Source organism: Felis catus, chromosome B1, assembly GCF_018350175.1.
Source record: "Felis catus isolate Fca126 chromosome B1, F.catus_Fca126_mat1.0, whole genome shotgun sequence".
Lineage (NCBI taxonomy): Eukaryota > Metazoa > Chordata > Mammalia > Carnivora > Felidae > Felis > Felis catus.
The window spans coordinates 164484625-164507594 of NC_058371.1; the positions used below are offsets into that span (position 1 = coordinate 164484625).

The window sequence follows — 22970 nt, forward strand, 5'->3', positions numbered from 1 at the left end:
GGCTAAAATAAAGTTGGAGTTTGTTGTTTAGCTAATGTTACCACCATGGTTAACCACAAAAGAAAAGTGTCTTTATGTATTATATATAACAATATGTTGGTTAAACTATTCGTTGTTTATTGAAAGCATTACAAACTGTGTAAACTTCTGTCATAACGTATCATAATATAGTGGAATAAATGTGAGCAGGAATGAAATCACTTATCTGTGTGTTCTCAGCATCTACCAGACTTACAGCACATAAGAGGGACTCCCAACAAAGGATTGTTAAATCAACGGATTAAATTTTAAAAAATTTAAATTATGATCATTTCCTCAGAATATAAATAATCGGGGGTGGGGGCGCCTGGGTGGCTCAGTCGGTTAGGCATCCGACTTCAGCTCAGGTCATAATCTCACAGTTGGTGGATTCCAGCCCCGCCTCGGGCTCTGTGCTGACAGCTCAGAGCCTGGAGCCTGCTTCGGATTCTGTGTCTCCTCCTCTCTCTGCCCCTCCCATGTTCATGCTCTGTCTCTCTCTGTCTCTCAATAATAAATAAACATTAATATATATATATATATATAAATGATCAGAAATACCTTGATTTTTGAAAAATCTCTGGAAAAATCCAGATCAAGACTTTCATTAGATATTTTTGAAGAAAATTATCCTCAACTACAATAGAAGGGGTCTTGCCTGGACGGTCTCTAACTCTTTCACCGTCTATTAAAGTGTATAATTCTCCAATTTTATGACTCATTGGACTATAAATGCCAAAATATTCAAAACTAGTTATTTTTCATTTTTAAATATTGTTTCCTTTATTTTAAGAAAAACATATTAAAAAATAAAAAAAGAACTGGCATAGTTAGGCCAGACCTATATTTTCTTTTTTTTTTTTTCTTTTTTTTTTTTAACATTTATTTATTTTTGAGACAGAGACAGACAGAGCATGAACGGGGGAGGGTCAGAGAGAGAGGGAGACACAGAATCTGAAACAGGCTCCAGGCTCTGAGCCATCAGCCCAGAGCCCGACGCGGGGCTCGAACTCACGGACCGCGAGATCATGACCTGAGCTGAAGTTGGACACTTAACCGACTGAGCCACCCAGGCGCCCCCAGACCTATATTTTCAATGGGAACAGAGCTGAGCAGATTCAGACAGCAGAGCTGTGTGACTAAACAATCCTTGCTCAACATGACAGAATGGAGTCTATTTTTACATGTAGAAAGGATAATTTTTTAAAAAACAGCTTTATGCTTTAAACAGTCTTTTCACACTCCATATTGACTGTGCACATGGCTTGAAATAAAATAGAATTAGAGTATGGTAGAAATACTACAGGGCAGCTCATTGACAATCAACAACTTTGAAATCTTGGATTGTGAAATCACAGAATTTACCTGGAGAAGGAGGAAAAAATAAATTCCATTATCAAGCAAAGTGCTTTTCAGCCTCTAGTGCAGAATTTTGTGTAGTTTCAAGCAATGGCCCAAAGAAGTAGCAATTCAGACCAAAGTGAATCCCACCAGGTCTGTTTCAATTTGAAGTCTCCGTTTTAAAGTGGGGGTAATCAACCCCTAGTCTGGAGTTCCTGAAATATCCCTGAGCAGGTTGTGCGTAGTTTTAGGGTCAACTACGGAATCTCATTCAGTCTAAGATGACTAAAGTTCCCTTAATATTATGAGCTCAGGTTGTGGAAAATTCAATGGCAGTATTTCCCAAAGTGTAATGGCTAGTGTATTTAAAGTAATGCCATTTTCCCTGCCCACTTCTCTGTGAATGTACTACCATGGTATGCTCTGGTCCCATGCTGTCCAATATGTGGCCATTAAGTACATATGGCTACTGATTACCTGTAACTGGCTAATCCAAACTGGATGTACTGTAAGTGTAAAATAAACACCGAATTTTGAAAGCTTAGTACAAAAAATAATGTGTATGGAAACCAATTTGACAATACATTTCATATTTAAAAAAACCAAAAAATAATGTAAAATATCTCACTAATACTTTTTTATATAATTATATGCATAAATGACTATATTTTGAATAAACTCAGTTAAATAAGACACACATACACACAGGAATGTTACTCAGCCATAAAAAAAGAATGAGATATTGTCCTTTGTGACAACATGGGTGGACCAGGTATTATGCTAAGTGAAATAAGTCAGGCAGAGAAAGAAGACACCACATGATTTTACTTATATGTGGAATCTAAAAAACAGAACAAATGAATAAACAAGCGAAAAACAGACCCTTAGAAACAAATCAAGCTGGTGGTTGTCAAAGAGGAGATGGGGGGATGGGGAAAATAGAAGAAGGGAACTAAGAGGTACAAATTTCCAGTTATAAAATAAATAAGTCTCAGAGATGAAAAGTACAGCACAAGAAATATAATCAGTCATAATGTAATAATGTCACATGGTGACAGATGGTATCTACATTTATGGTGAGTGAGCACTGGGTAATGTATAGACATGTTGAATCATGTTGTACACTTGAAACTTATATAACATTGTATATTAATTATACTTCAGTGAAGAAATGAGATATATTATTAACCTCAACTTTGCCTATTTCTTTTCACCGTCTTTCGAAGAGGCTATTAAAACATTTTCCTTTATGTGTGGTCTACATTTGTGGTGTACATTATATTTCCACCTGACCGTGCTGCTCTGGACAGACAGCACCTGCAAAAGCTCCTGTCCATCCCAACTTTCCACTCCCACAGCATGCTGGGAGTTGTACCTGGGACCACTAGAGAAGGCTCTGGCTCAGGTAGAACGAAGAGAATTTATCTGATGGCCAACAGCAGGGGGAAAGCCCAGTGCTGGGTGCTCCGGTTGAGTCTGGGGCTGAGAGCAGATGAAATACAGGGAGAAAATAACACATCTTTGCACCTTGTTTCCTTAAGTAGATTTATCTCAGCGAGTAAGTTAAAAAACAAAACAAAACAGGTCAGTACAAGTAGGTCTGTGGATGTGTGTATATGGCCACTGAAGTTTGTTTTTTACATCAAGGTGACTGTTTACTTAAGATTCTTTGAATAAAACCGTTGATATATATATATATATATATATATATATATATATATATATATATATATTATTTGCTGGTTTTTATTGTGAATTCTTAACTTTTCTATTTCATACAGCATGGGGTTCATTATCTCCATCACATCAGGAGAAGCTAGCTTTGGGCCATTCAAGGAAGGAGAGGGGCTAGTTAACTAGGCTGTCCCACACTGTTTTTCTCTAACATTATCTACACAGCAGTCACATTCTCTGGTTGCATTCCTTGGACTCGTAATCAAAGTGCCTGCACTTAGGACCTGTGTGAAGAGTTGGTAATATGTATGCCAAGCTGTACTTTTCAATGTTTCTATCAGCCCCTGAGGACTCCAGTTGCATTATTATGAAAGGTGTTTAAGAACTTCCCGTAGGGTACAAGAGGGGCACCGGGGTGGCTCAGTCAGTTAAGCGCCCAACTTCGGCTCAGGTTATGATCTCACTGGTCATGGGTTCAAGTACTGCATCAGGCTCTGTGCTGACAGCTCAGCGCCTGGAACCTGCTTCGGATTCTGTGTCTTCCTCTCTCTGCCCCTCCCCCACTCACTCTCTCTCTCTCTCTCTCTCTCTCTCTCTCTCTCAAGAATAACAAAACATTTAAAAAAATTAAAAAGGGTACAAGAATTCTACTAAAGATTTTTTTTTTTTTCTGTTAAAGTTCACAATGCAGGAAATTATAAAGGGCAGAAAAACAGCCTGAGAATGAAGGCAGTTTTGAAAACAGCTGAGTTCATTAACCATCTTCTTCCACCAAGAGAAGTTTTTTATTCACTTGCTTGGCAATTTGCACCCAGCTAGGTGCAAGTTGAAGGTATACAGTAGGTGCTAATCTTGCAAGCAGTTAAGAAGAAACCTTGGTATAATGTTATATGTTCATTATAACAATAAATAAGAAGAGGAAACAGGGGACAGCTTCTAGTATGTATCTGAAAATTTCAAAATGAAGAACCTCAAAATTAGCAAAGAAGAAAAGAAATTTCTCTTAAAGGAGAAAGATGTTTGTTTTTATCTCTTAGAAAAGATCAAGAGGTCTGCTATCAATTCGAGCAGACTCCCTAATAAGTAACAACAATGTGCCCGCCTGGCCAAATTTTCCTATGGGCTTTGTTCCCGCTATTGTTTAGAAGCCAAGATTAAGTTGAACTGAAAAAGCCTAGCTTGTTTTCGGTCATCATATTGTGTTATCAATGTTATGAAATAACACACAATGTTAGAAAAACAAGTACAGTAAAAGGGAGTTCTTTATAACTGCTTTATTTCTGCATTTAAACCAGTTCTTGGGGAAAAGGGAACAGATGAGGCAAAAATGTTTCTCCTATTTTATTAATATGTGTAGTACAAAATCCTTTTAGTGTGGAACTCATTTGGCTGAGCACCTCTGAGAGGAAACCTCTGGGAGATGGTGTAGGACATGCCTTGATCTCAGTTTCTTATATAACCAGTTGCAGCTATTAGGGACCCCATGACACCAGGGCATAAGACATCATAGTCCTTATTTTTCTAAACCAAATGTCATCAGCTTTGAGCTCTCATCCATGTACCTAGCAGGATATCAAATCTCAGCTACTGTTCAAGCCCTTGTCCTCCCTTCCACAGAATCATACAAGAATCACAGGCTAACACTGCCCCACTTTGAGAGGAAGCCTATACTTAAGTCCTTGGATATTGACTTCATTCCCACTGTCCATTCAAAGGATTGGAGGTTGAAAAATTCATATAGACATCAGATATTGTCCCCCATTTGTTGAGAGTTGCTTTATTAGTCTACTTGGGCTGACAAAAAATAGTACAGACTGGGTGGTTTAAACAACAGAAATATATCTTCTCACAGTTCTGGAGGCTGGACGTCTAACATCAAGGTGAGAGTTAGCATGGTTTCTCCTGAGGCCTCTCTCCTTGGCTTATCCACAAGCACCTTCTCGCTGTGTCTTCATCTGGTCTACTCTCTGTGCACACATGCTCCTGGTTTCTTCCTCTTCTTACAAGGACACCAGTCCCACTGGATTAAGACTACATTTATGGGGTGCCTGGGTGGCTCAATCGGTTGAGTGTCCGACTTCAGCTCAGGTCATAATCTCGCCATCCCTTCAGCTCAGGTCATAATCTCGCCATCCGCGAGTTCAATCCCTGCGTCGGGCTCTGTGCTGACAGCTCAGAGCCTGGAGCCTGCTTCTGATTCTGTGTCTCCCACTTTCTCTGCCCCTCCCCCACTCACACTCTGTCTCTCTCAGTCTCAAAAGTGAATAAATGTTAAAAAAAAAAAAAAAAAAAAGACATTTATGACCAAAACTTAATTACTTTCTTATAGGCCCTAATTCCAAATACAGTCACATTGGGGGTCAGGACTCCAACCTATGAATTTTGGGGAGGAGGAAAAGACACAACTTAGTCCATAACAGTTGCCCTTGAAGGAGTTAACTGGAGGCCCAGGGGTTAGTGTAAAGGGGTTGGGAATTCAGACTTGGATGAATTCAGAGGTGAGGAGGAAAGGGTGTGAACTGAGATCTGAGAGGTTTCTGCTTTCACCTTCTTCCTTCTTAATTCAAAGCTGGATCATATCTCTCCATCTAAAGCCAGCCAGGTTAATCCCTTTCAACCGGCCAGAAACACAGCCAATCTTCACTTTTCTCCCAAGTGATTCTGTGTTTTCTGTGTTTTTAAAGACCTTTTCCTTTCCCTTCTTTTCCCTTCTCACCCCCTCCCCTCCCTTCCTCCCTTCCTCCTATCTTCCTTCTTTCCTTCCTCCCTCCCTTCCTTCCTTCCTTCCTTCCTTCCTTCCTTCCTTCCTTCCTTCCTGGGATGGGTGTCGTAGGATAGGGTGGATATTCATCAGACTGAAGACAAAGATTTTAGTGCCAATGGTTTATTTGGGAGGGGATTCCAGAAAGCACTCATAAAGAAAGAGGCATGAAAGTTTGCATGATTAAAGAGTTATTAGTGAGCAGATTATCACTGAGGGTAACTGGGCCTCAATCCTGTTGGGATCCATGGCGAACATGACCCAGAGTTGTCCCATCCAAGGGCAGGGGAACTGGGGTATTTTTTCCTCCACTTCTCATTCATCACTGGCTGGTGGCAGCTCCCTGGGGATGTTAACTGACCTGGCATTTCTGGCCTGCTCCCTATAGAAGAGCCAAGAAAAAGCTCTTAGGCAGAAGGTGACTGACAGTGACCTTGTTCTTCTAGAGGAAAGGTCAGGGGATATATGAGGGACACTGATAGCTACTACAGTGGGGTGAGGCAGGGAAAGTAGAGTGACAGCAGGTAGTTTGTAAGAGGGATGAACTAAGTAATTCAGCAGAACTGGCCCAGAGAAAGATTTTATTTTTTAAAAAATCAATAAATATGCTGCAATATTAGCAGTACCTATCTCTATTTGCTTTGTTATAGTTACTTTAAAAATATTCTACAATTGAGGGGTACCTGGGTGGCTCAGTGGGTTAAGCATCTAACTTTGGCTCAGGTCACGATTTCACAGTTTTGAGTTCGAGCCCCACATCAGGCTCTCTGCTGTCAGCACAGAGCCTGCTTTGGATCCTTTCTCTGCACCTGCCCTGCTCGCGCGCTCTTTCTTTCAAAAATAAATAAACATTAAAAAAAAAAAAAGAAAACAATATTCTACAATTCAAACGTAATGTTAATTCTAATGGTTCTTCTTTGTTAGGTTTAAATCAATGTAATTTTACTATATTTTCCCTCTTTCCATGGCTTTTTCATTTTGCAGGCACAGAATAATGCTGTATGCCAGCCTCTAAAACTTAAATGTCTACAGGACCTGGTGGTAACATCCATGGGTGAAGTGAGCTGAGAGTAATAAAATGGAGTCTATTGAAAAGAGAGTAGGGGGCATTGTGATAAATGCACAACAATGCTCTGCCTGAAGGGGGCAGCAGCTACTGATCCTCAGGCAACTGCTGCAGAGTAGGAATGAGGATGTGATTTCAAGGAAAGCTGAGAAGCCGGAATATGCCAAGTTGCCTGATTATTAGCGTGGTGGTTAAGATCATAGACTCTGAAGGTGAATCACAGTCCTACCAGTTACGTAACTTTGGGCAAGTTATTCAACTATTCTTGAACCCTCAGTTTTTTCATCTCTTGAATGGGACTAAAGATTGAACCAAAACCAGAAATAGACAAGATTGCTTAATTCACGCTCTAATTGAAACCCATTGTTCTAAATTCTCATCACACTTTCTTGAGGCATTGAAGAGGTTTGGCAATGATTAGATCTTTCCAACCTCCAGGCCAAAAAAGTCCTGACACCAACGGAATGCTTTAGAAGACCACACCCCCTTCCCTGTCCATGATCACTGCTGAACACATACCACCTCCCACCCATGATCACCTGTCTCTGTGTGTTCTTTTGCACGTACCCCTTCGACTTCTCCCTATAAAACTCTAGGTGTCCATCTTGCAGGCAGAGAGGTCAGTTGCTAAGGCTTGAATCTGCCACCTCCCTTGGCTGCTGGCACCCTAAATAAATTTCTCCCTTTCTCTTTTCCAAACCCTCATCTTTTGATTTATCTCTTGTGATGAGTTTATCCAAGTTTGTTCGGCAATAGTGTTGGCAAATCTAGCCAGGAGCTGTTTTCACCTTGTCCGGCTCCCTAGGGATTTCAGCAGGAGGTGGCATCAGTGGTCAGCGTGTCAGTGTTTACCTCTCTCTTGAGATCAGTAATGTTTACAACACAGGGTTGTTGGCAGGATTAAATGGATAGAGTGCTGAGAACCATACTTAGCATTAAATGCTCAATAATTGTTGGCTACTGTCATTATCAGCTGTTAATTAAGATTTTAATTCAACTTTTAATTTTGAGTTAATTATAGATTCACATGTAGTTATGGGACAAAACTATAAAGAGATTTCATATTTCCCAGTTTCCTCCATTGGTAACATCTTGCAAAACTGTATAGTAAAATATCACAAGCAGGATTCTGATGTTGATACAATCAATACAGTATTTCCATTTCCATGAGGATCCCTAGTATTGTCCCTTTATAGCCATATCTATGGTGTTCTGCCCATCTCCCTTATTAATACCTAGTAACCACTAATCTGCTCTCCATTTCTACAATTTTGTTACTTCTAGAATGTTATATAAATGGAATTATAGGGGCGCCTGGGTGGCGCAGTCGGTTAAGCGTCCGACTTCAGCCAGGTCACGATCTCGCGGTCCGGGAGTTCGAGCCCCGCGTCGGGCTCTGGGCTGATGATAGCTCAGAGCCTGGAGCCTGTTTCTGATTCTGTGTCTCCCTCTCTCTCTGCCCCTCCCCCGTTCGTGCTCTGTCTCTCTCTGTCCCAAAAATAAATAAACGTTGAAAAAAAAATTAAAAAAAATAAAAATAAAAATAAAAAAATGGAATTATATACTATGTAATCATTTTTATTGGCTCTTTTCACTCAGCATAATTTTCTGGAGATTTATCCAGATTGTTGGGTGTATCAGTTGAGTGTATCATTGGTTTCTTTTTGTTGCTGTTAGTATGATGAACTACAGTTTAACTATTTTTACCCGCTGAAGGACATAGGGTTTTCCCAGGTTTTGACTATTATAAAGAAAGCTACTATAAACTTTGAGTATAGGTTTTCGTGTGAACTTAAGTTCTCATTTCTCTAGGACAAACGCCTAAGAACAATTGTTGGGTCATAGGATAGTTGAAGGTTTGATTTTCAAAGGAGCTGCCAGACCATTTTCCTGAATAGCTCTAACATTTTACATTCCCAATCACAGTGTATGAGTGATCAAATTTCTCTCCATCGTTACTTGCATTTGATGTTGTCATTATGTTTTATTTCAGCCATTCTGATAGTTGTTTAGTGACATCTCATTGTAATTTTTATTTGCATTTACCAAGCATTGAATCATGTTGAAGATCTTTTCATGTGTTTATTTGCTATCTGTATATGCTGTTCAGTGAAATATCTCTTCATGTCTTTTGCCCATTTTCTCTTTTTTTTTCTTTTTTTTAATTTAAAAAAAAATTTTTTTTCAACGTTTATTTATTTTTGGGACAGAGAGAGACAGAGCATGAACGGGGGAGGGGCAGAGAGAGAGGGAGACACAGAATCGGAAACAGGCTCCAGGCTCTGAGCCATCAGCCCAGAGCCCGACGCGGGGCTCGAACTCACGGACCGCGAGATCGTGACCTGGCTGAAGTCGGACGCTTAACCGACTGCGCCACCCAGGCGCCCCCCATTTTTTCTTTTTTAAGGAGAGACAGAGTACGAACAGGGGAGGGGATCGGAGAAATGGAGACACAGAATCTGAAGCAGGCTCCAGACTCTGAGCTGTTAGCATAGAGCTTGATGCAGGGCTTAAACTCATGAGCCATGACATCATGACCTGAGTAGAAGTTGGACGCTGAACCCACTGTGCCACCCAGGTGCCCCTCCATTTTTCTAATTGGACTGTTTATTTTGTTGTGCTGTTGAGTTTTGAGAGCTCTTTATATAGCCTAGATACTAGTCTAGACTAGATACTGATATAGACTAGATACTAGTCTTTATCAGATACATAGTTTGTACATAATTTCTCTCAGTCTGCAGCCTGTCTTTTTATCCTCTTAACAGGGACTTTCACAAGGCAGAAGTTTTATTTAATTGAGACATAATTCACATAACTTAAAATTCACCATTTTAGGGGCGCCTGGGTGGCTCAGCCGGTTGAGCATCCGACTTCGGCTCAGGTCATGATCTCGCTGTCCGTGAGTTCGAGCCCTGCGTCGGATTCTGTGCTGACCGCTCAGAGCCTGGAGCCTGTTTCAGATTCTGTGTCTCCCTCTCTCTCTGACCCTCCCCTGTTCATGCTGTCTCTCCCTGTCTCAAAAATAAATAAACGTTAAAAAAAAAATAAAAGAAAAGAAAATTCACCATTTTAAACTGTAGACCTCAGGGTTCTTTAAAATTGTATACACTATTGTTGTATAACCATTACGACCATCTAATTCCCCAACATTTCCATCACCCCGAAAAGAAACCCCATTCCTATTAGCAGTTAGCGCTAAATTCCCTTCCTCCCTCTATCCCCTGGCAAGCACTAATCTCTTTTCTGTCTCTATGGGTTTCCCTATGCTGGACATTTCATATAAATGAAATGAGTACAGCATGTGGCCTTCTGTGCCTGGCTTCTTTCACTTAGCATCACGTTTTCAAGGTTCATCCATGTTGTAGTGTATATCAGTACTTCATTTCTTTTAATGGTAGAATAATAATCCACTGTGTGTATATATATAAATATATATATATATTTATATATATATGATATTTTGTTAATCTGTTTATCAGCTGATGGACATTTTGGTGGTGTTCATTTTTTGGCTACTTGAATAATACTGCAATGAGCATTTGTAGACATGTATTTGAGTACTTGTTCTCAATTCTTTGGGGGTATACACCTAGGAGTGGAACTGCTGTCTCATATCTTAATTATATGTTCAACTTTTTAACTTTAAAATGTTTTGCACAGTACAAAATTTTTGCCCTTGTTTTTCAAATACTGAAGCAGTCTTACAGTTCTGGAACAAACCCCACTTGGTCATAGTGTATAATTCTTTTTAAGTGAGTTCTTTTTTTTTTTTTTTTCCCAACGTTTATTTATTTTTGGGACAGAGAGAGACAGAGCATGAATGGGGGAGGGGCAGAGAGAGAGGGAAACACAGAATCGGAAACAGGCTCCAGGCTCTGAGCCGTCAGCCCAGAGCCTGACGCGGGGCTCGAACTCCCGGACCGCGAGATCGTGACCTGGCTGAAGTCGGACGCTTAACCGACTGCGCCACCCAGGCGCCCCTGAGTTCTATTTAATATTATTTTGCTAAAAATTTTAATGTCAGGGGCACCTGGTGGCTCAGTTGGTTGAGCATCAACTCTTGGTTTTGGCTCAGGTCATGGTCTCATGGTTCGTGGGTTCAAGCCCCATGATGGGCTCTGTGCTGCAGTGTAGAGCCTGCTTGGGATTCTCTCTCCCTCTCTCTCCCTCTCTCCCTGTGTCTCTCTCATTCTCAAAATAAATTTAAAAATTTTTTAAAAAAAGTTTTATGTCTATATTCATGAAGAATATTGGTCTGCAGTTTTCCTTTCTGGGACTGTTGTTCTCTGGTTTTGGCATTAGGGTAATACTAGCTTTATAAAATGAATTGGGAAGGGTCCTTTCTTCTTCTGTTTTCTGGTGGACATTGTGAAGAATTAAATGTTAATTCTTTAAACATTTGTTAGAATTTTCCAGCAAAACCATTTGGTCTGAAGATTTCATTTGGGGGAGTTTTATTTTTAATTAATTAATTAACTTATTTTTGAGAGAGAGAGAGAGAGAGAGGGAGAGAGAGAGAGAGGGCACAGTAAGTGAGGGTGAAGAGAGAAAGGGAGAGAGAGAGAGAATTCCCTGAGGGGGGGGGGGGGGGGGAGAAAAGTGGGGCTCACCCAAAGTGGGCTGGTGCTCAGGAACCTGAGATCATGACCTCAGCCAAAGTCAGATGTTTAAATGACTGAGGCACCCAGGTGTTTAGGGAGTTCTAAAATTACATCTTCAGGGGCGCCTGGGTGGCTCAGTTGGTTAAGCGGCCGACGTCGGCCCAGGTCACGATCTCGTGGTCCATGAGTTTGAGCCCTGCGTCGGGCTCTGTGCTGACAGCTCAGAGCCTGGAGCCTGTTTCAGATTCTGTGTCTCCCTCTCTCTGACCCTCCCCCGTTCATGCTCTGTCTCTCTCTGTCTCAAAAATAAATAAACATTTAAAAAAAATTTTAAAATTACGTCTTCAGTCCTTAACAGTTACAGGTTTTCCCACTTATTTCATACTGGGTAAGTTGTAGTCATTTGTACTTTTTAAGGATTAGTCTATTTCAAATAAATTGTCAAATTTATGTGCGTTGAAAAAAAAATTTGTAATTATGTAATGGTGATGAATGTTAATTAGACTTTTTGTGGTGATAATTTTACCATATATACAAATACCGAGTCATTCTGTTGTGTACCTGCAATGAATATTCAATTATTTTTCAACTAAAAATTATACGTATAGATTTGTTTGTAATGTTCATTTATCATCATTTTTTAATTTTTAATTTTTTTGAAAATTTTGTGTTGAGAGAGAGAGACAGGGGAGAGGGGCAGAAGGAGAAGGAGAGGGAGACACACACACACACACACACACACACACAGAGCGAGAGAGAGAGAGAGAGAGAGAGAGAGAGAATCCCAAGCAGGCTCCACACAGCATGGTGCCTGGCGTGGGGTACCATCTTTTTGATGTTGGAATGCTGTGTAATGATTCTGCCCTGTTTCATTCCTGATACTGGTAACTTCCATCTTTTCTATTTATCTTTGAGTTTTCCTAGGTGTTTGTCAATTTTATAATCTTTCTAAAGAACCAGCTCTTTCATTGATTTTCTCCATTGGTTTTTGGTTTTCAATTGCATTGATTTCTACTTTTGTTTTTATTATTTGCTTCCGTTTGCTTTGGATTTATATTGCTCTTCTTTTTCTAGGTTCTTAAAATGGGAGCTTAGATTATTGATTTGAGAATTTTCCTATTTCCTAATGGATGCATTTACTGCTATAAATTTCTGTCTGCACTGTTTAGCTGTGTCCCACAAATTCTGAAATGTTGTTCCACAAATTTTGACATGTTGTTTATTTTTATTCCACTTAGATCATTTTTTGTTTTCTCTTACGATTTCCTCTTTGATACATGAATTATTCACAAATGCATTGTTTAGTTTCCTGTTTGTTTGGAGATTTGCCTGGTATCTTTCTGATACTGATTTCTGGTTTAATTTTATAGTGTTCAGAACATATTCTGTATGAATTTAATTATTTTGAATTTGTTGTGGTTTGTTTTATGGCCCAGGATATGATCTACCTTGGTACATGTTCCATGGACACTTGAAAAGGATGTGTATTCCACTATAGGGTGGAGAATCCTGCCAAGTGTCAATTAGATCCTGTAGGTTGATGGTGTTGTTGGGAATTTTTCTATATCTTTGCTGGTTTTCTGTCTACTTGTTCTATCAATTGTTGAGAAAGAGGTGTCTTTACAATTCCAATTTAAATATAGTAATTTTGAGGGGCACCTAGCTGGCTCAGTTGGAGGAGCGTGTAACTCTTGATCTCAGGGTTCTGAGTTTGAGCCCCATGTTGGGTATAAAGACTACTTAAATAAATAAAACTTAAAAAAAACCACCTATCATAAAAAATTTTAAAAAATATAGTAATTTTGAGTATAAATTTCTTTGTATAGCTTTTTTTTAGTGGGTGCTCTAGGTTTTACATTATATATATATATATATACACACATTATATATATATACATTATATATACATTATGTGTGTATGTACATTATGTGTATATGTACATTATATACATATATATGTACATGTATGTATATACACACACATATGTTTATATATATACACATACCAGCTTCTACTGGTATCATTATGTTATCAGTTTGAAGAAAATATAGAAACTTTATTTCCCTGGGACGCTGTTCAATTGGTTAAGCATCTGATTCTTTATTTTGGCTCAGGTCATGATCTCAGTTTGTGAGTTCGAGCCCCATACCAGGCTCCATGCTGACAGTGCAGAGCCTGCTTGGGATTCTCTCTCCCTCTCTCTCTTCCCTACCCCCTCTCTCACACGCATTCTCTCTCAAAATAAATAAACATAAAAAAAATAAACTTTAGCTCCCTTTACGTACATTTACCCTCTTTTATTTAAAATTGTCCTAGGGGCGCCTGGGTGGCGCAGTCGGTTAAGCGTCCGACTTCAGCCAGGTCACGATCTCACGGTCCGTGAGTTCGAGCCCCACGTCAGGCTCTGGGCTGATGGCTCGGAGCCTGGAGCCTGTTTCCGATTCTGTGTCTCCCTCTCTCTCTGCCCCTCCCCCGTTCATGCTCTGTCTCTCTCTGTCCCAAAAAATAAATAAAAAACGTTGAAAAAAAATTTTAAATTGTCCTAAATATTTCTTTCATATACTTTTAGAACCATTTGGACAATGTTACAATTTTTGCTTCAACTATCCATTGTAATTTAGAAAAAGGAAGAGGAGAGGGAAAATCTATTGTCTTTACCAATATTTTTACTTACTGTGTTCTCTCTTCATCACTGATATTCCAAGATGTCTTCTTTTTCTGATTCCTTTTTGTTTGGAGAACTTCCATTAGCCATTCTTTTAGGGTGAGTTGGCTGATGACAAGTTATCTTAATTTTCCACTATCTGAGAACGACTTGATTCACTTTTTTTAAAGTTTGTTTATTTATTTTTTAGTAATCTCTACACCCAACATGGGTTTCGATCTCACAACCCTGAGATCAAGAGTTGTATGCTCTTCCAACTGAGCCAGCCAGGCACCCCTCTCCTTCATTTTTGAAGGATATTTTTGGTGGGTATAGGATTGTAGGCTGGCTGGCCATTATTTTACTTTAACACTGAAAACTGTTGTGCTACTTCCTTCTGCACAGTTTCTGTTAAGAAATCAGCTGCCATTCAAATTGTTTTCCTTCCATAGGTAAGATGTTATGACTCACTGGTTTTAAGATTTTTTTTTTGTCTTTAGTTTTTTTTTTTTTTCAAAAAATTTTTTTTAATGTTTATTTATTTTTGAGACAGAGAGAGACAGCATGAACGGGGGAGGGTCAGGGAGAGAGGGAGACACAGAATCTGAAACAAGCTCCAGGCTCTGAGCCATCAGCACAGAGCCTGACGCGGGGCTTGAACTCACAAACCCTGAGATCATGACCTGAGCCGAAGTCGGACGCTTAACCGACTGAGCCACCCAGGCGCCCCTTGTCTTTAGTTTTAAGAAGTTTGACTATGATGTGTCTTAGCATGGATTTCTTTGCCTTTATCCTGTGTGAAGTTTGCTTAACTTCTCGATCTGTAGGTTTACAGATTTTGTAAAATATGGAAAGTTTTCAGCTATTATTTTTTCAGTGTTTTTTCAGCCCTGCTCTCTTTCTCCTCTACTAATACTCTGAAGACACAAGTGGAAGATCTTTTGTTATGGTCCCAGAGGATTGTTCATGGATTTGCTTTGTTTTGTTTTTGTTTGTTCAGACTGAGTAACTTCTATTGCTCTCTCCAGTTCACTGAATTCCTATATTTCATGCATCCTGCTGAAGTCTATCCATGGAGTTTTAAAACTTTAGGTTTTGTATTTTCAGTTCTAAAATTTCCATTTGGTGAATTTTTAGGTCTTCTACTTCTTTGCTGAGATTTTCTATATAAAAAAATATTTGTTTCAAGTGTGTGTGTAACTGCTCATTGAATCAGTTTTATGATGGTTGCTTTAAAATCTTTTTCACAAAATTCTAACCTCTCTGTAATCTTGGTTTGGTGTCTATTAATTACCTTTTTTTAAAATTCAGTTTGAGATCTTGTTTCTTGATATAGTAAGTTATTTCAATTGAAACCAGGACATTTGGGGAATTATGTTATGAGATTCTGGATTGTATTTAAGCCTTTGTTTTATCTGGCTTCTTCTGACACTACTTTGGCAGAGGAAGGTGGAGGGGCACTGTCTCTACCAGCTACCAGTTGGAGTTAGAAGTTTGGGTTTCCCACTCTTCCTCCATTGACAGTCAAGGGAGGTGCTTCCCATTACTGCTAGGTGGGGTTGGAAGTTCCACTTCTCTCCTGGTTTTCAGTGACACCTCCCTGGCTGAGAGGGATAGGAATTTCCTGTTACTTCTCCCCACGTGACTTCCAGTGACACTACAGTGTGGGGATATGTGTGGTCTCAATAATTGGTTTTGTATTCTTGTTTGAATTTATTGTGTAAATCCATTTTGGTTTTAAATATGTATAAAATACTATATACATGAATAATGTATAACAAGTTTTATATTTACATATAGTTAAGTAAATTAGGATGAAAATGTTTTGTTTATAGTGACAAAGCGGGCAAAGACATGAACAGACATGTTTCTTTTTTTTTTTTTTTAATGTTTTTATTTATTTTTGAGACACAGAGAGACAGAGCATGAATGGGGGAGGGGCAGAGAGGGAGACACAGAATCGGAAGCAGGCTCCAGGCTCTGAGCTGTCAGCACAGAGCCTGACATGGGGCTCAAACCCACAAACTGTGAGATCATGACCTGAGCTTTAACCAACTGAGCCACCCAGGTGCCCCAACAGATGCTTTTCCATAGAAGACATCCAGATGGCTAACATTAAAGACTCTCAACATGAACAGATGCTCCACATCACTCATCATCAGGGAAATACAAATCAAAACCAAAATGAGATGTCACCTCACACCAGTCAGAATGGCTAAAATTAACAGATCAGGAAACAATGTCGGCAAGGATATGCAGAAAGGGGAACACTTTTGAACTGCTGGTGGGAATGCAAACTGGTGCAGTCACTCTGGAAAACAGTATGGAGATTCCTCAAAAAATTAAAAATAGAGGACCCTACAACCCAGCAATTGCACTACTAGGTATTTATCCAAGGATGCAAAAATGCTGATTCGAAGTGGCCCAGGCACCCCAATGTTTATAGCAGCACTATCAACAATAGGCAAATTATGGACAGAGCCCAAATGTCCACCAACTGATAAATAGATAAAGAAGATGTGGTATATATATATACAATGAAATATTACTCAGAGATGAAAAAGAATGAAATCTTGCCATTTGCAACAACATGGATGGAACTAGAGTATATTATGCTAAGTGAAATAAGTCAGTCAGAGAAAGATAAATACGACATAATTTCACTCATATGTGGAATTTAAGAAACAAAACAGATGTACATAGGGGAAGGGAAGGAAAAATAAGATAAAAAAACAGAGAGGGAGGCAACCATAAGAGACTTTTGAATGCAGAGAACAAACTGAGGGTTTTTGGAGGGGAGGTGGGTGGGGAATGGGCAAAATGGGTGATGGGTACTAAGGAGGGCACTTGTTGTGATGAGCACTGGATGTTATATGTAAGTGATGAGTCACTAAATTCTACTCACGAAACCATTATTACCCTATATGTTAACTAACTTAGATTTATTTATTTATTAACGTTTATTCATTTTTGAGAGACAGAGCGCGAATGGTGGAGGGGGCAGACAGAGAGGGAGACACAGAATCCAAAGCAGGCTGCAGGCTCTGAGCTGTCTGCACAGAGTCTGATGTGGGGGCTTGAACTCACGAACTGTGAGATCATGACCCGAGCCCAAGTCAGACGCTTAACTGACTGAGCCACCCAGGTGCCCCAACTAACTTGGACTTAAATAAAGTTAAAAAAAAATGTTTTGTTTATAAGGGCTTTCTACTTTACTCCAGTTTGAGAAACACTGACGTGGGTGATAACATGGCCTGATGCCCAAATCAGGAGTCTCTGGAGATATTCCTATTTCTGCCCAGGTTGTTTCACCTACATGAAAAGACAGAAGGAGCTGGGGCCCTGACACTATGGACATCATGCCAGTGTGACACTGACTTTTTATAGACAAGGGAAAAGTAAACTCCTACTAAGGGCTCTATTAGTTTCCTACTGCTGCTGGAACATATTATCACAAACTTACCGCTTTACAACAACACACATGTGTTCTCGTACAGCTCTAGAGGTCAGCAGTCCGAAAGCAGTTTCACTGGGCTAACATCAAGTTGTCAGCAGGGCCGGTTCCCTCTGGAGGCTCTAGGGCAGAATCTGTTTCCTTGCCTTTGTCAGCTTCTCCAAGCTGCCTGCATTCCTTGGCTTGCAGTCCCTTCGTCTTCAAAGCAAGCCGTGTAGCATCTTCCAACCTCTCCCTTGCTCTCTGTCCTCTGTTTCTCTCATCACGTCCCCTTTTCTGACTCTGAAGCTCCTGCTTCCCTCTTGTAGGACTCTTGTGAGTCCTACACTGGGCTCATCTGGATAGTCCACAATAATCTACCTATTTTAAGATCCTTCACTTACTCACATCTACAATGTTCCTTTTATCATATAGGTTAACAGATTGCTGGGTTCTGGGGATTTAAGATGTGGACATCTCTGGGGGTCGTTATTCACCTACCAAGAGGGGATGCTGTTAATTTGCAGTTAAAATTTTAAAACTAAAATTTTAAAGGACTGACCTTTTCACCAGAATGTAAGCTCCACCATAACAGGGAGCTTGTCAGGACGGTTCACCAATGGTTTCTCGGCTTTCTGCTAACACAGTGATGGTCACATTTTCCCGATTGTCACTGTTGAGGAGGCAGCTAGGTAGAGAGCATTCTAGGCAGAAGAAACAGCAAGTGCAAGACATCAGGGCATAGTATACCTTTTATTCATACTTATAATAATATAACATTTGATATGACATAGCTCATTTTATCTCAATTCTCATGAACTATCAAGTCGTGGATACACTGTACCCATTTTTTAATTAAAAAATTTTAAAAATGTTTATTTATTTTGTTTATTTTTGAGAGAGAGAGAGAGAGAGAGAGAGAGAGAGACAGAATGAGCAGGGGAGGGGCAGAGAGAGAGGGAGACACAGAATCTGAAGCAGGCCCCAGGCTCTGAGGTGTCAGCACAGAGCCCGACGCGGGGCTCAAACTCACGAACTGTGAACTGAAGTTGGAGGCTTAACCGACTGAGCCACCCAGGTGCTCCTATACTGTACCCATTTGAAACACTATTTAGATCCTAATCCAAAACACAAACTGGTCAAACCCTGAGGGTTTCACTCCATATGTTTCTCATCTTTATCTTTGATTCTGTTTCTTCTGAATGTAAACTGGTTTTACATCTGTGCCTTCTTTTCTGACTCTGCAATTTAAAAAGTTTTTGCTTACTATTAAATCAACATAAAAACATTATACAAGGAATTGTTTTTTGTTTTTAAACCCATGATCCATGATTAAACCTTTATTTTCTCTGGCACACTTGCATGGTTCAAGTGTGCAAAATCCAGAGTCCTACTGCCTTATATTCACATCCTAGCTTTGCCACTCACTAGCTGTGTGACTTTGGGCAAATTCCTTAGATCTTCTCTGCTTCAGTCTCCTCATCCGTAAAGCAGAAATAACAACTGTACCTACCTCACACAGCTGTTGTGAAAATTAGATGAATTAATCTAATGTACTGAAAACAGAGCCTGGCACACAGGAACCCCTCGAAAACTATTAGTCACTTTTCTTATTTTCAACCCAACAATTTTCTATGCACATAATTTTTATTTAATTGCAATAATAAAACATAAAACAATCATAGGATACATAAAGCACTGTATTCTACTTTTTTCATTTAATGTTCATAAGTTTTCCTCTACATTCCTATATTATTAACTTAGATACTTTTTAAAAAATTTTTTATCCATTTATTTATTTTGAGAGAGAAAGAGGCAGTACAAGTGAGGGAGGGGAAGAGAGAGAGGGAGAGAGAGAATCCCAAGCAGGCTTTGCACTACCAGCACAGAATCCGATGCGGGGCTTGGTCCCACGAAGCCATGAGATCATGACCTGAGCCGAAACCAAGAGTTGGACACTTAACAGAGTGAGCCACCCAGGTGCCCCTAACCTAGATACTATTTTTAGTGACAGCCTGACATTCCATACTGTAGGTAGTTTTGGCTTAAACATTTCCTTGTTATTGGGCATTTAGTTATTGTATTATTTTTAGTTACGATCTCAAAATCATGCTTTGTATATAATGCTTTTTCTTTCTTTTGAATGGTTCATTTAGCAACTGTTCCTAGGAGTATAATTCTTGATTTTGTGTCCAACATTTAAAACTCCATGGGGCACCTGAGTGGCTCAGTTGGTTAAGTGTTCAACTCTTGATTTCAGCTCAGGTCATGATCTCGTGGTTCGGCAGATGGAGCCCCATGTTGGGCTCTGCATTGACAGCATGGAGCCTGCTTGGGATTCTCTCTCTCTCTCTCTCTCTCTCTCTCTCTCTCTCTCTCTCTCTGCCCCTACACCCCTCCCCCCCCCATTAATAAATAAACTTAAAACTCCTTCTTACAGGAGATGCCTCAATGGCTCAGTAGCTAGAGCGTGCAACTCTTGATCTGAGGGTTGTGAGTTCAAGCTCCACGTTGGGTGTGGAGCATACTTAAATACAAAATACAAACAAAACCCCCACAAAACTCTTTCCTTCTACGTCGTTCCAAAGAAGCAACTACTTTCAGTACATGATGGAAAGAGAAGCAGACATATCATATTACCACAGTGAAGTCATTTTCATGTAGGAACAGACTCCTGATAAAGAACTGATAAGGTCTATAGTATTATCATCATTGTTTTCATCATTCATTCATTCAACAAACATGTGTTATTCATGTAGGGTGGGTCAGGTCCCTTGTGGGTAGGAAGAAAGTTATAAAAGAAAGCCAGAGACTTAAAAAAAAGTGTGATGAGCTCCAAATACAAACATTTTATTTATAAACCTTCCAATTCAGTGTCTTTTAATGCACAATGTGGAATCTTTGTGCAAGTTAAAAAGAGGTATTTTCTTCTCTCAAGGAACTAAAATTATGTCAACCTGATACTGGTCATCCAAACATACAAATTTTATAGAAGTCATGGGGATATCTTGTAAGAAGGAAGTCCTTGTCTGTAAGAAGTCTACATAAATGCCTTTGTTTTTTTTTTGTACCTCAGCATTATTTTAAAATAAAGAAGACAGTAATGATGCGGTTGGAATCTTCTGTTTGGAAACAGAAGGAGGAAGTCTGAGTTATATAGGCTTCAACTTTGTTTTCTGTTTTCTATTAAAACTACTGAACTTTTCACATAAGAAATAATAGAGATTAAACTTTTTTTTTTTTTTTAGCCCACCACATCCTGAGTTCAGTTTTACACCTTTTCATCAGTATAGCTAAAGTTCTATAAAAGCCACTCTTGCTGTCTTTATCTCTGTTTCTTTTTATCAACACTCCACTGAAAACAACTGCCAGTACTCTATACTACATGCTTGGGGTATGATATACCTGTGGCAGCCACCTACCTAAATTGAGAACGTAATGCGTGTCTTTTTTTAGGCAACAGCAAAACATTATGGAAACTACCCCAACTATCACTGATAATGAATTCTGTTACTGGGATATTCTGTTCACAGATCAGTTCTCCCTGGTTTTGAGAATTAAGACGGGTAATATAGACATTTTACTGTCTTTTTTCTTTTTAAACTTTATGAAGGGGTAAGAAGGGTCTGGGTTTGTTGCCCTTTCAGTCAGACTTCATCAACTTTGAAAATCTCATTTCCATTAAGTCAGAAATAGGAGCCACCAGAGTCACCTGGCGAGCACAGGCAAAGTGATTTGGAAATCAGTTTGTTTGGTCACCACGACATCAGTTAACCCCTTAAGACAGTGGCTCTCCTACCTTTGGGCGTCAGTCCATTTGATGGAAGTGTTAAGTGTGTGTGTGTGTGTATGAGTTTTTATTGGAGAAAACCAACCTTATTACTATAACAAATAATTATAACTCTCTTTCCACACACACACACACACACACACACACAATTTTTTTGTTCTGTTTTGTTTTGCATACAATTTCAGAAGGTTCCTTACGTCTGCTCCCTCAAAGAACACCTGCTCTGGAGGAACTTATGTTGACTAGTCAACAGTAGTTTCTGAATGGGTAAGAGGCAGGAGAGGTGGGGGCTGGGACGAAACAGTGGATCACAAAAGAGAAATTTTACTAGATTCATTCTGAGTGCAGGTCATTATGCTCAAGGCCCCCACAAGGGGGAGGGAGGATTTGGAACCAGAAGGCCTTGTGCTCTCTTCCCATCCCTCCCCTTTCCTAACTAATGACTTAGCCGAGTTATTAAACTTCCCAACCTTTAGGTTTTTTTGTATTTTTTTTCCCCCTGTAAAATGAAATCTTGTCAGACTTCTTAGGGTTTATTGAATGCTTGAAGGAGAGTCCCAGATAAGCTTGTAACTATTAATGTACTTGCCTTCTCTTCGCTTCATCTTCAGGGTTGTCTGCCTGTCCCCTTGTTCAGTGCCCAGCTCCACTGTCACCTTCCCAGAGGAGTCTCCAGGACGACCAGGTGGAAAGTAGCCTCCCTCTCCCCCTCACTCTCAATGCCACCACCCTGCTGTATGACTATAGTCAACACATCTCATATGTGCAGTGGTTTCATTTTGAACTTGCTTCTTGTCTTTTCTCCCCCCAAACTAGAATACAAGCTCCTTTGAGGGCAGAGCCCTCCTCTTGTTTTCCCCGGGCCTGTAACAGTTCCCTGCACACGGTGGACACTCAGATTCTGGTGTCAGGATGGCAGTGGTTTAGAGGGCAGACTCCAGAGGAGGACGATCTGGATTTAGATCCCAGCTTTTCGGCTTACTATGCTGAGCGACATGAGGTTGGTTACGTAACTTCTCTGTGCCTCACTTGTAAAATGGGGTATTCTGATATAGCATATACTTTATAGAAATGTTAATACATGTAAAGTACCAAAACAGAGCCTGGCACACCGTAAGTCTTACATAGGTGCTGTTTTCTACTTTTCAGTGAGTGAGGCAAGTGTTAATACATTAACAGTCAATGCACGTGACCTTGTAAGTGTATCAGATGTGCTCCGATGCCTCAGGTTTGACAGAAAAAGACTTACTCTTTTCATAAAACTCTTGCTTCGCTCTACTGCACTGTGCCATCCACCTGGCCCGCCACCGCTTAGCGGAAGGGGAGGTGCGGTTCCTAGTTCCGACAGAGTCCCCAGTCACCCACAGGTGGCACTGCTCGGGGTTCTCCCGGGGCCGGGGATGTCCCAAACCTCGCGGGGCGTTTCTCCCGGGGTAGGAAGTCTGGGCCTAGGGAAGCCCAGCGCCGCGCTGGGGACACAAGGGACGCTCCTCCGAGTTACCTGAAACTCCAGCTGGGTCTCAGGAGCCGGGACGCGCGTCCAACCCACTCCCGCCTCCAGTCTCAAAACCGCCCCAGGGCTCGTGGGAACCGGTTGCTGCGGGCAGAAGCGAGCGGGGGCGGAGCGAGCGGGGCGGGGCG

At 40.3% G+C, this 22970-nt stretch overlaps 1 long non-coding RNA gene across 1 annotated transcript; it reads right to left on the bottom strand.

Moving 5' to 3' along the window:
* Window positions 1-5901: 5901 nt before the first annotated feature.
* LOC102901265 lies at window positions 5902-22968 on the bottom strand. Its single transcript, XR_006597111.1, has 3 exons — window positions 22831-22968; window positions 18102-18243; window positions 5902-6176 (listed from the first exon to the last, which is right to left on the bottom strand). It is a non-coding gene; the product is annotated as an uncharacterized LOC102901265 (long non-coding RNA).
* Between the last annotated feature and the right edge of the window lie 2 nt (window positions 22969-22970).